This window comes from Mustelus asterias, chromosome 8 (genome assembly GCF_964213995.1).
Source record: "Mustelus asterias chromosome 8, sMusAst1.hap1.1, whole genome shotgun sequence".
NCBI classification, from domain to species: domain Eukaryota; kingdom Metazoa; phylum Chordata; class Chondrichthyes; order Carcharhiniformes; family Triakidae; genus Mustelus; species Mustelus asterias.
The window spans coordinates 49699013-49712041 of record NC_135808.1 but is presented as its reverse complement, the minus strand read 5'-3'; the positions used below and the strand labels follow the sequence as shown (position 1 = coordinate 49712041).

Sequence of the window (13029 nt, the reverse complement as noted above, 5' to 3'; positions counted from 1 at the left end):
AGGCAGAGCAGGAGCCATACCAAGCTGTGATACAACCAGAAAGAATGCTTTCTATGGTGCATCTGTAAAGGTTGATGCGTCGTAGCTGATATGCCAAATTTCCTTAGTCTTCTGAGAAATTAGAGGCATTGGTGGGCTTTCTTAACTAGTGTTGGCATGGGAGGGACCAGGACAGGTTGTTGGTGATCTGGACACCTAAAAACTTGAAACTCTCGACCCTTTCTACTTCGTCCCCATTGATGTAGACAGGGGCATGTTCTCCTTTATGCTTCCTGAAGTCGATGACAATCTCCTTCGTTTTGTTGACATTGAGGGAGATTGTTGCCGCACCAGTTCACCTGAATCTCTATCTCATTCCAGTACTGTCTCATTATTTGAGATCCCACCCACTACGGTGGTGTTGTCAGCAAACTTGAAAATCGAATTGGAAGGTAATTTGGGCAGTCATAGGTGTATAACGAGCATAGTAAGGGGCTGAGAACACCACCTTGTGGGGCACCGGTGTTGAGGATCATTAAGGTGGTGTTGTTGTCCATCCTTACTGAACACAGCCTTGTGGGGCACCGGTGTTGAGGATCATTAAGGTGGTGTTGTTGTCCATCCTTACTGAACACAGCCTTGTGGGGCACCGGTGTTGAGGATCATTAAGGTGGTGTTGTTGTCCATCCTTACTGAACACAGCCTTGTGGGGCACCGGTGCTGAGGATAATCGTGTTATACAGCTGCAACATAACCTCCGTTTTTAAACTCCATCCCTCTAGCAATGAAGGCCAAAATTCCATTTAGCCTTAATTAACTAATTTTTGTGACTCATGCACAAGGCCACCCAGGTCCCTCTGCACAGCAGCATGCTATTTAAATAAGTCCATTTTGCTGCTTTGCCTACCAAAATGGATGACCTCACATTTACCAACATTGTACTCCATCTGCCAGACCCTTACCCAATCAGACTATCTTTCTCCCTTTGCAGAGTTTGTGTCCTTTGCACTTCGTTCTGCCACTCATCTTAGTGCCATCTGCAAATTTTGACACACGACATTTGGTCCCCAACTCCAAATCATCTTCGTAAATTGTAGTCATTCCCAATGTGTTCCCTGGATATTTGTCTCTGGATTAGTCCAGTGATAACTCTATGGACAGTCTCCCTCCATTTCACAAACTGCTGCAACATTCAACTATGAGAAAGTGTTTTTTCCCCTCCTAAATAATCTCTACATCAGGTACCACTCAACAATCTGTTAGTGGAATATATTATGGCAGGTGTATATTTTGGGTAAACGCGCACAAAATTTTAAAGTATCATCTCAATGAAAAAAAAATACAAATAGCAAGTTCAAATTCTTACTTCGTGTTTCATGGGAATGCTGGCATTTGTTGCCCATCTCTAATTGCCTTGCTAGCCATTTCAGAGGGCAGTTAAGAGTCAACCAACCAGATTGCTGTGGGTCTGGAGTCCATGTAGGCCAGACCACAAAAGGATGGCAATTTCCTTCCCAACAGGACATACAATCTTGATTTGGTCAAAGATGAGCCTTTTAGAATTCCAGATAATTAATTAGCCTGCACCTCGAGCTGACTAGTCGATATTATCACTATACCAGTTTACCCCCATTTAGTACCTTTATTGTATAGATAAAACATCAAGGGAGTTTACAAATGGAAGCTGGCAGGAAAATGGATACAAGCCATAGAGGGAAAGATTAGAAAGAGATGGCCAAAGCTAGGCCAAAAGGCTGGGCTTTGAGAAGCCTATTAAAGAGAGAACCAATGTATAAGAAAACATGTAACAATCACTTGGATCAACCAGCATTGTGCATCTACACTCAAACAAACCGCACTATTAAATCATGGTTTTAAGTTGCATATGCACACAACCCCTTTAACATTGCAAAGTGTTACAAGGGTTATGACTTGGGTAGGTAGTTGGTAAATCTGGAACTGGGTTCATGAATCCATGGAATTTATAAAGGGGTGGTACAATTAGCCCCAATGCCAGGGACCCAGGTACAATTCCAGCCATTGGTGACACTGTATTCTGCATAGGTTTTCTCCCAGTCCAAAGATATGCTGGTTAGGTGGATTAGCCATGGCAGTTACTAGGATAGTCATGATGTGGAGATGCTGGCGTTAGACTGGGGTAAACACACTAAGAGTTTTAACACCACCAGGTTAAAGTCCAACAGGTTTATTTGGTAGCAAACACCATTAGCTTTCGGAACGCTGCACATTCTGTCTGCCCTGTTTGAGAGCACATTTCCACTCCATCTGACGAAGGAGCAGCGTTCCGAAGGCTAATGGTGTTTGCTACCAAATAAACCTGTTGGACTTTAACCTGGTGGTGTTAACTCTTTACTGTGTTACTGGGATAGTGCAAGGGTTGGGCCTGGTGCAGACTAAATAAGCTGAATGGCCACCTCCTGCTCTGTAGGGATTCTAGTACAACCTGCTAGTTTCCAATACCTGCCAGGCCTCACCTATGGTCCCCAACCATGGACCAATTCCAAAGTTCTGCCCAGGCCAAATGCAGCAGCCTTAGAGCCAAGCATGGAGGTAACTAGAGTTACAGACAATGCTGAAAGCTGCAGACTTAGGACAGTGCTCTCAACTCACTCCATTGTCTGTCTGATCACTGCACAACACCACCGAGGTTAAAAATGCAACCGTGACGCTTTAAATAATCCTATTGAGTGGTATCATTACATACTATAGTCCACAGAACAGATGAATTGTGTTTTATTGCCACCATTAACATTGAGCTTGGTTTAGATAGGCTTCATTTCCTGCTATTATCAGGCATTAATCCCCATGCCATTTAAGCACAGCCCTGGCCACTGTTAACCCACACCAATGGAACAGGAACAAGGAACCTGGTAAACAAAAACTGTTCACCCCTTGGAAATTGTGCCTTTTACAAGAATGGAGAATGTGGAATAACTGGAACAGTAATCACCAAAACGAAGCAATAGGTCAATCTTTATTTGCCATTTCAGATACAATTAGTCACACCAAGGTAAATGTGGAACATAATTGCCCAATTTCTGGCGATTGGCTCTGCTTTACCTAGAAAAGGGAGAGAAATACAGACATGAAATTTGAACCAATTGAAGGGAACATTGCAAAGCTTCAGCTTTTTAAAACACCAACTCTTATTTGGAGCACAATTGCACTGGGTTGCTGGCACAGATCAGAAAATTGTACTCATCTTTTGTCAGCACGAGAGTTCAAGAATATAGTTCATCATTTCCATGCACTAGCTGGACACAGGATGTGCTCCTCACATTTGGCCTCCCTCAACCAGAGAAGCAGTGGCCAAGTGACAGCTCATTGAACTGTACTGGTTCCTGGCCATGCAAATGTGAATTTTAGTAATTCAACATCACAATAAGATTGCAATCTCACCATATCCTCTGACGCTTGTTTGATGCAGCTTCCCTATAAGAGATGGAGATCATGCAGAGTTACCATTGAGACAATAATCACTAGACAGGTTGTGCAGAGAGCAGTGAAACCTCAGATCAAATAAGGAATCAGTGGTATTCATATGGCAGAATCAATTTCATCATAGGTTTCATACAAAAGTTTATTAAAAGGTTAACTGAAAGTTGTATTTGGAACAGGCACTTGCTCTCTGAACAGACATTCAATTAGCCCTAACCCACCAGTTAACCAGAACAGCAACACCTACACAACTATACTACTACAATGGAAAAGCAGCTTTCCGAACTCACCTACACTGGTGTCCCAATGATCCCACCACTTCAGAGCTGGGGAATTCTGTAACAGAAAAAGTTACATCATTGCTGGTAACTGAGCACCTGACCAAGTAATGTTAAGCAATGTGCATGTGCCTAAATCAGTTAGAGCTAATATCAGACAAGTCCTCACTGGCAACTCAGGTCTCCAAGTTCTCATCACAGGCACTCTTACAGAAAATAGAATGGAGCAGAATACTTACTATGCAGGAATCACAACAGTTCCAAACCCTGGAAAGAGAGCAAAGTAAATGTCACATGGGCTCATGAAAAACATTTCAAAAACAAAACATCAGTTTCTGTCAGTCACTCATTTCTCCACATCTTTTCAGAGACCTAATTCAAACATCATACAGAAAAGTCAGGTTAATACTGCTGGTGGTCAGGCTGCTGCCCTGTGGATCCAGAATTGGCTTGCCCAAAGGAGGCAGAGAGTGGGTATAGATGTGTCTTTTTCTAAATGGAGGTCAGTCACCAGTGGTGTGCCCCAGGGATCTGTTCTGGGACCCTTGCTGTTTTGTCATTTTCATAAATGACCTGGATGAGGAAGTAGAGGGATGGGTTGGTAAGTTTGCCGACGACACGAAGGTTGGTGGATAGACTGGAGGGATGTCAAGTTAGAGGTGCATAGATAGGATGCAAGACTGGGCGGACAAGTGGCAGATGGACTTCAACCCAGATAAATGCGTAATGGTCCATTTTGGCAGCTCAAATGGGATGAAGGAGTACAATATAAAGGGAAAGACTCTTAGTACTGTAGAGGATCAGAAGGACCTTTAGGGTCCAGGTCCATAGAACTCTAAAATCAGCCCCGCAGGTGGAGGAGGTGGTTAAGGCGGCGTATGGTGTGCTGGCCTTTATCAATCGAGGGATTGAGTTTAGGGGTCTGGGGATAATGATGCAGCTGTATAAGACCCTCGTCAGACCCCATTTGGAGCACTGTGCTCAGATCTGGTCACCTCATTACAGGAAGGATGTGGAAAAGATTGAAAGGGTGCAAAGGAGATTTACAAGGATGTTGCCTGGATTGAGTGGCATGCCTTATGAGGATAGGCTGAGGGAGCTCGGTCTTTTCTCCTTGGAGAGATGTAGGATGAGAGGAGACCTAATAGAGGTATACAAGATGTTGAGAGGCATAGATTGGGTGGACTCAGACTTTTTCCCAGGGTGGAAATGGCTGCTACAAGAGGACACAGGTTTAAGGTGCTGGGGGGTAGGTACAGGGGAAATGTTAGGGGGAAGTTTTTCACAGAGGGTGGTGGGCGAGTGGAATCGGCTGCAGTCAGTGGTGGTGGAGGCAAACTCAATAGGGACTTTTAAGAGACTCCTGGATGAGTACATGGGACTTAATAGGATGGAGGGTTATAGGTAGGCTTAAAAAGGTAGGGATATGTTCGGCACAACTTATGGGGCCGAAGGGCCTGTTTTGTGCTGTAGTTTTTCTATGTTTCTACTAACCTGGAGCCTAAACATACTGAACATACTAGGCGGCACGGCAGCACAGTGGTTAGCACTGCTGCTTGACAGCTCCAGGCTTGGGTCACTGTGTGGAGTTTGCACATGTCTGTGTGGGTTTCCTCCGGGTGCTCCGGTTTCCTCCCACAGTCCAAAGCTGTGCGGGTTAGGTCGATTGGCCATGCTAAAATTGCCCCTTAGTGTCCTGGGATGTGTAGAGGGATTAGCAGGTACAATATGTAGGGATATGGGGGTAGGGCCTGGGTGGGATTGTAGTCAGTGCAGACATGATGGGCCGAATTGCCTCTCTCTGTACTATAGGGTTTCTATGAATGCCACACACCTGAACAGGGCTGGTTCACTCGCCCAGCTTCACATTGGAGACTGAAGCAGGAATCTGAAAAAAGAAATCAGAACTCAGTGCAGGAAATGTCAAATGAAACTTGGCATTCATTTAAAGAGGAAATGTCAGACAGGAGCGAAAGACTAAAGCTCAATCTTCATCAGTATCTGTTGAACTATGAATTCCATCATTCAATCCTCCATTAAACTGAAAACTCTGAAACAATGCAGCTCCACATGGTGACAAGCATGCCAGCTTGCACTGCAGTTACATTACTCTAAAAAGGGCAATGTGCAGCTGTGTGTGTGTTAAAATACACACCCAGGGCTCCAGCACATCTGAACACTTCAAGCTAAGCACAGGTCTCAAGTCAAACCTCATGTTCAGATGTGAAACTGCGTAACTCATGACTACAAGCGAGCATTGTAACAGGGTTCACTCCGTCAATACCATCCACTCACCAATTAGTCCAGTCCATTGAAAATCCAAGGATCTGAAAAATAAAGGCTTCATTAGACAATAAAAGTGACTTGCACATACAGAAAAGGAATCACTCAAGGCAGAGGACAAAACTAGTACAGGTACATGCAGCTGAATGACAAAAGCCAATCACTATTCACCACTGTTAACAGTTAGGTGCAATGGACACCATTCATCCCATTCTGCACAAAGTAGTGTCAGGAATGAGGGAACCTGAACTGATTGAAGGGTCAGCAGTGACAGTGGTCAACACTGCTGCCTCAAAACCAAGGACCCAGGAGTCTGTGTGGAGTTTGCAGGTTCTCACTATATCTGCATGGGTTTCCTCCCAGTCCAAAGATGTGGGCTAGTTTGATTGGTAAATTGACCCTTAGCGTCAGGGAGATTAGCAGGGTAAATACAAGGGGTAACAGGGACAGGGCAGGATTGTTGTTGGTAGAGGTTCAATGGCCCCTTTCTGCACGAAGGATTCCATGGTTCAGCAAGGGCTACACTGCCCAAAATTTGTGGAAAACTGAAAAGTTGTGTCCCTCCCCCACTCTTAAGGTTGCAGAGCAGCTCTACTTACAAAATCAGGTGGTCACCTCAGACATCACCAGCTGTCTCCACTGGTTCAATGGTACTAGCATTTTCACCCAGATTCTCATTGCCTCAACACAACAGCTCAGTACTCAAAAGCAAGACCACCACCAAAATTTAGTGCTATAGCCCAGGGGAAAAAAAAACTATTTCTCACCTCTGCAGTCATTTCACACCAAGATTGGTCCACTGGCCAACTTCAAATTTGGAACCTGAAAGACCAAGGTTACCAACTCAGGGCAGGAAACATTTGCCATGCAGCTTTTTTTTTAAAAAGAGGAAATGTCAGACAGGAGCGAAAGACAAAGCTCAATCTTCATCAGTATCTGTTGAACTATGAATTCCATCATTCAATCCTCAGACTGAAAATCCCGAAACAATGCAGCTCCAGGTAATGTCCGAGAAACAGACAGCAGTTACATTCCAACACTGGAGGTGGAGGCGCAGTAGCACCATCTCAATATGCTATATAACCTGGTGGTAGCAGATGCAGTAATTTTTAAAATGAGCTTGGACAAAATGAAATGGAGGAAAATATCAGGGATATGGGACAAATTGGCAATCTCTTAATTAAATGCTGTTCAGAACTGGGGCAATACCAGTGACACTCCACATCAAAATCTGGAGATGAAGGGAGATGTAACTGCACACCTGAGACTCCATTTTAAAAAGGAGTGAGCATTGTAACGGGGGGGCACACAATTTGCTCCACTTACCTTCATTAGTCTTGTCCTGGGACAATACAAGTACCTGGAAAACAAAATCACCATTAGACACTATCAGAAATATAGCAGATTGGCCAAATGGAGCTGCAGTTACTGTCATAAACATTAATGTCTGGAGAGAGGGGAATCCAATTGTTCAGTTGGTATAAAAAGTTGTAGATTGGAACAAGGGGGAATGACTAAGAGGCAAAGTGGAAGGTCATGCATTTTGGGCCTGAACAAAGTGGGATATTAACACCCCCAGTAGGTGGAAATAACACTGTACTGGTTCAGTAATTGTAATCTCTTTCACTCTTTTTCAGAGAGATTCCCATTGTATTTGCATTAACATCATCAACAGTACAAATCAACTAACATTCCCAATTCAAATGCAATTAAATTATAACACATCGGGGACAATGCAGGCATAATCACCACAATTTATCTCAGGAGCCATTAGGCCCAACTGGTAATACCTTTCCTATCTACTTCACTTAACTCCCAGGTTAATGAAAACTCACCATAACAGATTCCTGTATTTGCTGTGATCTTTCATACCTGCAAAAAGAGAGACAGCTTAGACAGAATCACATCATTCAGCCATCATGTCTGCAGGCCAAATAAGCATCACAATTTGTTATTCAAAGGGACATAATACTTGCAATTGAAGTTGCAGAGCATGCCAGACCCAAACCACACAAGTTTCACATTTGCTCAATCTGCAAATTACTATAAATCCCCTCTCCAAGTGTGGCAGCTGGAGTCATCCACATGTTCTAGCTGTTTTATTCAAGTTCAGCATAGCCTCTTTGTTCTCTTATTCTATGCCCCTATTAATGTATACTTCCAGGTCACAGTTTCCACAGCCACTTATTCACTATTATCCATCTATACGTCCTACCAAAATGCATCCCCTCGCCAGAATGGAATCCGCAATTGGCATAAAAAAATGGTGACCTGTTGCAGTAAATCTGGACATATCCTTAACAAAACACCAGCCATGTGCCTCAGATACATTTCAAAGGTGGGTTGCGTATTCGTCATCCCAAAGTCGAGAGTAGCAAATTATCATCACTGTGCACAGGACGAGATGGCGCTGGTAAGGAGTTGCCAGATTTGCAGCATCTGATATCAATTTCATTGGGACATTTCAGCTTTAAAACACTGAACCTTAAATTGCATAGACAGTAAAGGAAGAGTGAGGCTGAAGTTACCTGTGCAGGCCAGAAGGAGTTTTGCTGGGCAGAATCAAACCTGGAATGAGATGATAGTATCACTCACAATCCTCAACATGGGAATCTGGTAACTGAGAGCCACTAGCCTCATTCAATAGATTTTCAGAAACACTTCTGACCACTACTCAATAATCACTGGCAGTAAAGACTAGACATATGAGCCAACAAAACTAAGCATGAACCACCTCTCACTCCCCCCCAGTGTAGTATACACCTGGTTTTGCCCTGTAATGGCCGAAAGCCCAGTTTTATACATTTTCCCTTAGATCATTTAGATCACTAAAGCAGCAAACAGGGACAATGGATAAACAAGCCCTTGCGATAGGCAAAAACAAAAACGCTTTTTAAAAAAAAAAGTCTGACAGCATATACGGAGATTAGAGTCAACGTTGTGGCTAGATGACCCTTTGTCAGAGCAGAGTAAATTCAGCAGAGATTCGTACTGTGGGGTGGTGGTATTGGACAATGGGAATTCAAATGAGCATGCAGACGGCTGGAGTGTAGGAAGAGTTCATCAAGTTATCAGAATGTGCGAATGGTAAAACAATTTAGTAAAGGACTGCGGCAGTTAGCACGAAAGTGGGGCGGGGGAAGAGACATGATGAGGGCGGATAGACTTGCGTACCTGAACTACTCAGCACTCTTCAGTGGGGACAGACAACTGGAAAACCTGTAGAGAAAGAAAGGTCAGGGAGAGCCACAAAAAGCACACCAGCCACACCTTAACAATCCCTTATTCCCCCCACACCACATAAATCCACTCGCAGAACCTATGCTCAGCATGTTGCAATCGCATCACAGGGGCTCAGATGTCCCTACCAACATAGGCTCATCACAGCATGGTCCTGGGGGGTCTGGCACCAGCCTGCTCGCCCAACTGGGAGCCCGCCCTACCTACCTTTTGTGTGAAGCCTCCCTGCACCAGGCCTGCCTGATCCGCAGCACACAAATAGAGCTGGCAGATTGTAATTGAAACCCGAGGAGGGGCTCAGATTGCTAGAAATTAGGTCAGATTGGACGCTGCCTCCCTCTGCATATTGTGCTGCAGCTTCATGATCCACCCCCAGGATCCACCATGGGGCTCACTTTTCCCTCCTCCCCGGCCTAGTACAAGGGAGTGGTGTCCCGTGTTGTTCCCCTCCCGACCATACAGCCCTAGCTAGTCCCATTCAATTACAAACCTACCTCAGCGGACCGTCTTCGCCGAATGAGGCCGAGCCCCTGCCGTCGCCGCTCTTTTATAGGCGGAGCGCGTGCAGGATGCCGGGATTCCAACAGTCAGTTCGAAAAGCGACGGCCGCAATCACGGACCTGATTGATCCATCGCGCCCTCAGCCGCACGACGCGCAATCCCATTGGCCCGGGCTGGGCACAGGGCGGGGTCAAATGGCCGACTGACGTCACCAGCCCCCTCTCCACCCACCTTTCTCCCTAGTCGCGTGGCCGGCCTGTTACCCGGGGTTTCCGGAACTGGCGGGCAGGGGGTGAGGCCTGTTTATTTCTGAAGTAAATTGCAGCCTGCTTTGGAGTTTGATTTTTTTTAAACAAAGGATTCACCCGACTGCGATGAGAGTGCTGTGCTTATAATATGAGAGGTTGATTAAACTGAGCCCTATTTTTCTAGCGTTGAGGAGGAGGAGGAGAGGTGATCTCATAAGAACCAGGAGTAGGCCATCTGGCCCCTCGAGCCTGCTCCGCGCCATTCAATAAGATCATGGCTGATCTTTTTGTGGACTCGGCTCCTCACCCGCCCGCTCACCATAACCCTTAATTCCTTTACTGTTCAAAAATTTATCCAGCCTTGCCTTAAAAACATTCAGTGAGGATACAGCAGGATATAGATCAGTTGGAGACTTGGGCAGAGAGATGGCAAATGGAGTTTAATCCGGACAAATGTGAGGTAATGCATTTTGGAAGGTCTAATTCAGATAGGAAATATACAGTAAATGGCAGAACCCTTAAGAGTATTGATAGGCAAAGGGATCTGGGTGTACAGGTACACAGGTCACTGAAAGTGGCAATGCAGGTGGAGAAGGTAGTCAAGAAGGCATACGGCATGCTTGCCTTCATCGGCCGGGGTATTGAGTTTAAAAATTGGTAAGTCATGTTGCAACTTTATAGAACCTTAGTTAGACCGCACTTGGACTGTAGTGTTCAATTCTGGTCGCCACACTACCAGAAGGATGTGGAGGCTTTGGAGAGGGTACAGAAAAGATTTACCAGGATGTTGCCTGGCATGGAGGGCATTAGCTATGAGGAGAGATTGGAGAAACTTGGTTTGTTCTCACTGGAGCGACAGAGGTTGAAGGGAGACCTGATAGAAGTCTACAAGATTATGAGAGGCATAGACAGAGTGGATAGTCAGAAGCTTTTTCCTCAGGGTGGAAGAGTCAATTACTAGGGGGCATAGGTTTAAGGTGCGAGGGGCAAGGTTTAAAGGAGATGTACGAGGCGGATTTTTTACACAGAGTAATGGGTGCCTGGAACTTTGCCGGGGGAGGTAGTGGAAGCGGATACGGTAGTGTCTTTTAAGGAGCGTCTTGATACGTACATGAATAGGATGGGAATAGAGGGATATGGTCCCCGGAAGGGTAGGGGGTTTTAGTTCAGTTGGGCAGCATGGTTGGTGCAGGCTTGGAGGGCCGAAGGGCCTGTTCCTGTGCCATAATTTTCTTTGTTCTTTGTGATAGCCTCAACAGCTTCACTGGGTAGGGAATTCCGCAGATTCACAACCCTTTGGGTGAAGAAGTTCCTCCTCAACTCAGTCCTAAATCTGTCCCCTTATTCTGAGGCTATGCCCCCCTAGTTCTAGTTTGACCTGCCAGTGGAAACAACTTCCCTGCTTCTAATCTATTCCCTTCATAATCTTATACATTTCTAGAAGATCTCCCCTCATTCTTCTGAATTACAATGAGTATAGCCCCAGTCTACTCAGTAGACTCTCTGCTGACTACTTGAAACTTACAATCTTCTGAAAGCGTTTGTTAGCATAGACTAAGGTGACCAACACCCGTTGAAATGTTTAAGAACCATTTTGGGCTCGTCCCAAATCTGTAATAGTGAGGGAGCTGCTGTCGGAGCACATGCACCAAACTCAAAATAATCACAAACGTAGAAAAATAAAAGGATATCACTGTGGATGCTAGAATTTTAAACAAAAACAGAAAATGCTGAAAAATCTCAGCAGGTCTGAGCAAATGTAGGAAATCCCGGTCTCAAGCAACCAGGAACAACTGCCGCAATGATGGGGCATTCGTATAAAATCCAGGATTGTTAAATGGGACTTAATGAATGTTAGACCATTAGATGCTTCTGCCCACTGTTCATCAGGGTTAAAAGTTTATTAGTCACAAATAGACTTACATTAACACTGCAATTAAGTTACTGTGAAAATCCCCTAGTCATCACACTCTGGCACTTGTTCGTGTGCACTGAGGGAGAATTTAGCATAGCCAATGCACCTAACCAGCATGCCTTTCGGACTGTGGGAGGAAACTGGAGCACCTGGAGGAAACCCACGCACGCTGTGAGGCAGCAGTGCAAACCACTGTGCCACCGTGCTGCTGGATCTCTGCAAGATGGTTAGGCATGTACACAGGGCCACTGGATTCAGCTTCTGCAGTTACTGCCATTCCCAGGCTACCAGATTCTAGCCCTTTGTTTCCGATACTTTAATTTCAAGTTTCCAGTGTGTAGAGTTGTTTTAATTCAATGTAGCATTCAGAGATGAGTGGATTCCTTCTTGGGGTGGAACCAGGCAGTGTCTTGGCTGAGGTGGATTGGCTATGCTAAAGTACCTCTTAGTGTGCAAAGATGTAAAGTTGTGTAGGTTAGGTGGATTAGCTATGCTAAATTGCCCCTTTAAGTCCACAGGTGTATAGGTTAGGTGGATTAGCCATGTGCCAAAAAATTGGTGGATTAGCCATGGTAAATGCATGGGGTTACAGGGATAGGGCAGAGCAGACTTGATGGGCCAAATGGCCTCTTTCTGCACTGTAGCCATTCTAGTGCTCAATAATTACTAATTGCATTTATACAGTGTTGTTTTAATGTTGTGATAATTCAGGCAAGTGACCAACAGCTTGGTCAGGGGTAGCTTTGGGCAAGTGTGTTTAAAGGAGCTGGAGAGGTTTGATTGCTCTGCTATACTGTAGGCCCCAGTTTAACATTTACATTGTTTCACTTTAAGGTTGGTCAGTTACTGGGGTCTGTATGCTTGTTTAGCATTGCAGGTCACTAGACTGATGTAGGGCCACATGACCTGATTGGCACCACTTTGGAGTGGCTTCTCAGCCTCCTTAAGCCATCCTTTTGCTGCTGACCCTCCACATGCAGCTTCTATTGCTTCCTGACTCACGCTCTCACCAAACCTCGCTGTCGTTGAACTCTCCCGCTTCCCTTTGTTGACCCTCACACTGAGCAAAGGCTCTGGAGTTGAGTGGCGAGAGGCAGGAAGAGCAACTTCAACTTGATTCTGTATT

General features: G+C 45.1%; 1 long non-coding RNA gene and 3 other non-coding genes across 6 annotated transcripts; all 4 read right to left on the bottom strand.

Annotated features, from left to right (window-relative positions):
- Positions 1-2961: 2961 nt before the first annotated feature.
- Positions 2962-9792, bottom strand: LOC144497131 (uncharacterized). 3 transcript variants are annotated; one of them, XR_013498512.1, is made up of 12 exons: positions 9734-9760; positions 9174-9218; positions 8528-8567; positions 7835-7871; positions 7326-7359; positions 6767-6821; positions 6012-6043; positions 5551-5604; positions 3956-3983; positions 3725-3774; positions 3400-3432; positions 2962-3060 (listed from the first exon to the last, which is right to left on the bottom strand). It is a non-coding gene; the product is annotated as an uncharacterized LOC144497131 (long non-coding RNA). The 3 variants fall into 3 exon arrangements; XR_013498514.1 differs by having other exon boundaries at positions 3729-3774; XR_013498513.1 differs by having other exon boundaries at positions 2962-3432; positions 3729-3774; positions 9734-9792.
- On the bottom strand, positions 5668-5750 carry LOC144498120 (small nucleolar RNA snR60/Z15/Z230/Z193/J17). The gene has a single exon (XR_013498654.1). It is a non-coding gene; the product is annotated as a small nucleolar RNA snR60/Z15/Z230/Z193/J17 (small nucleolar RNA).
- LOC144498121 (small nucleolar RNA snR60/Z15/Z230/Z193/J17) lies at positions 6887-6968 on the bottom strand. The gene has a single exon (XR_013498655.1). It is a non-coding gene; the product is annotated as a small nucleolar RNA snR60/Z15/Z230/Z193/J17 (small nucleolar RNA).
- On the bottom strand, positions 7597-7676 carry LOC144498118 (small nucleolar RNA SNORD79). Its single transcript, XR_013498652.1, has one exon. It is a non-coding gene; the product is annotated as a small nucleolar RNA SNORD79 (small nucleolar RNA).
- Positions 9793-13029: the final 3237 nt, after the last annotated feature.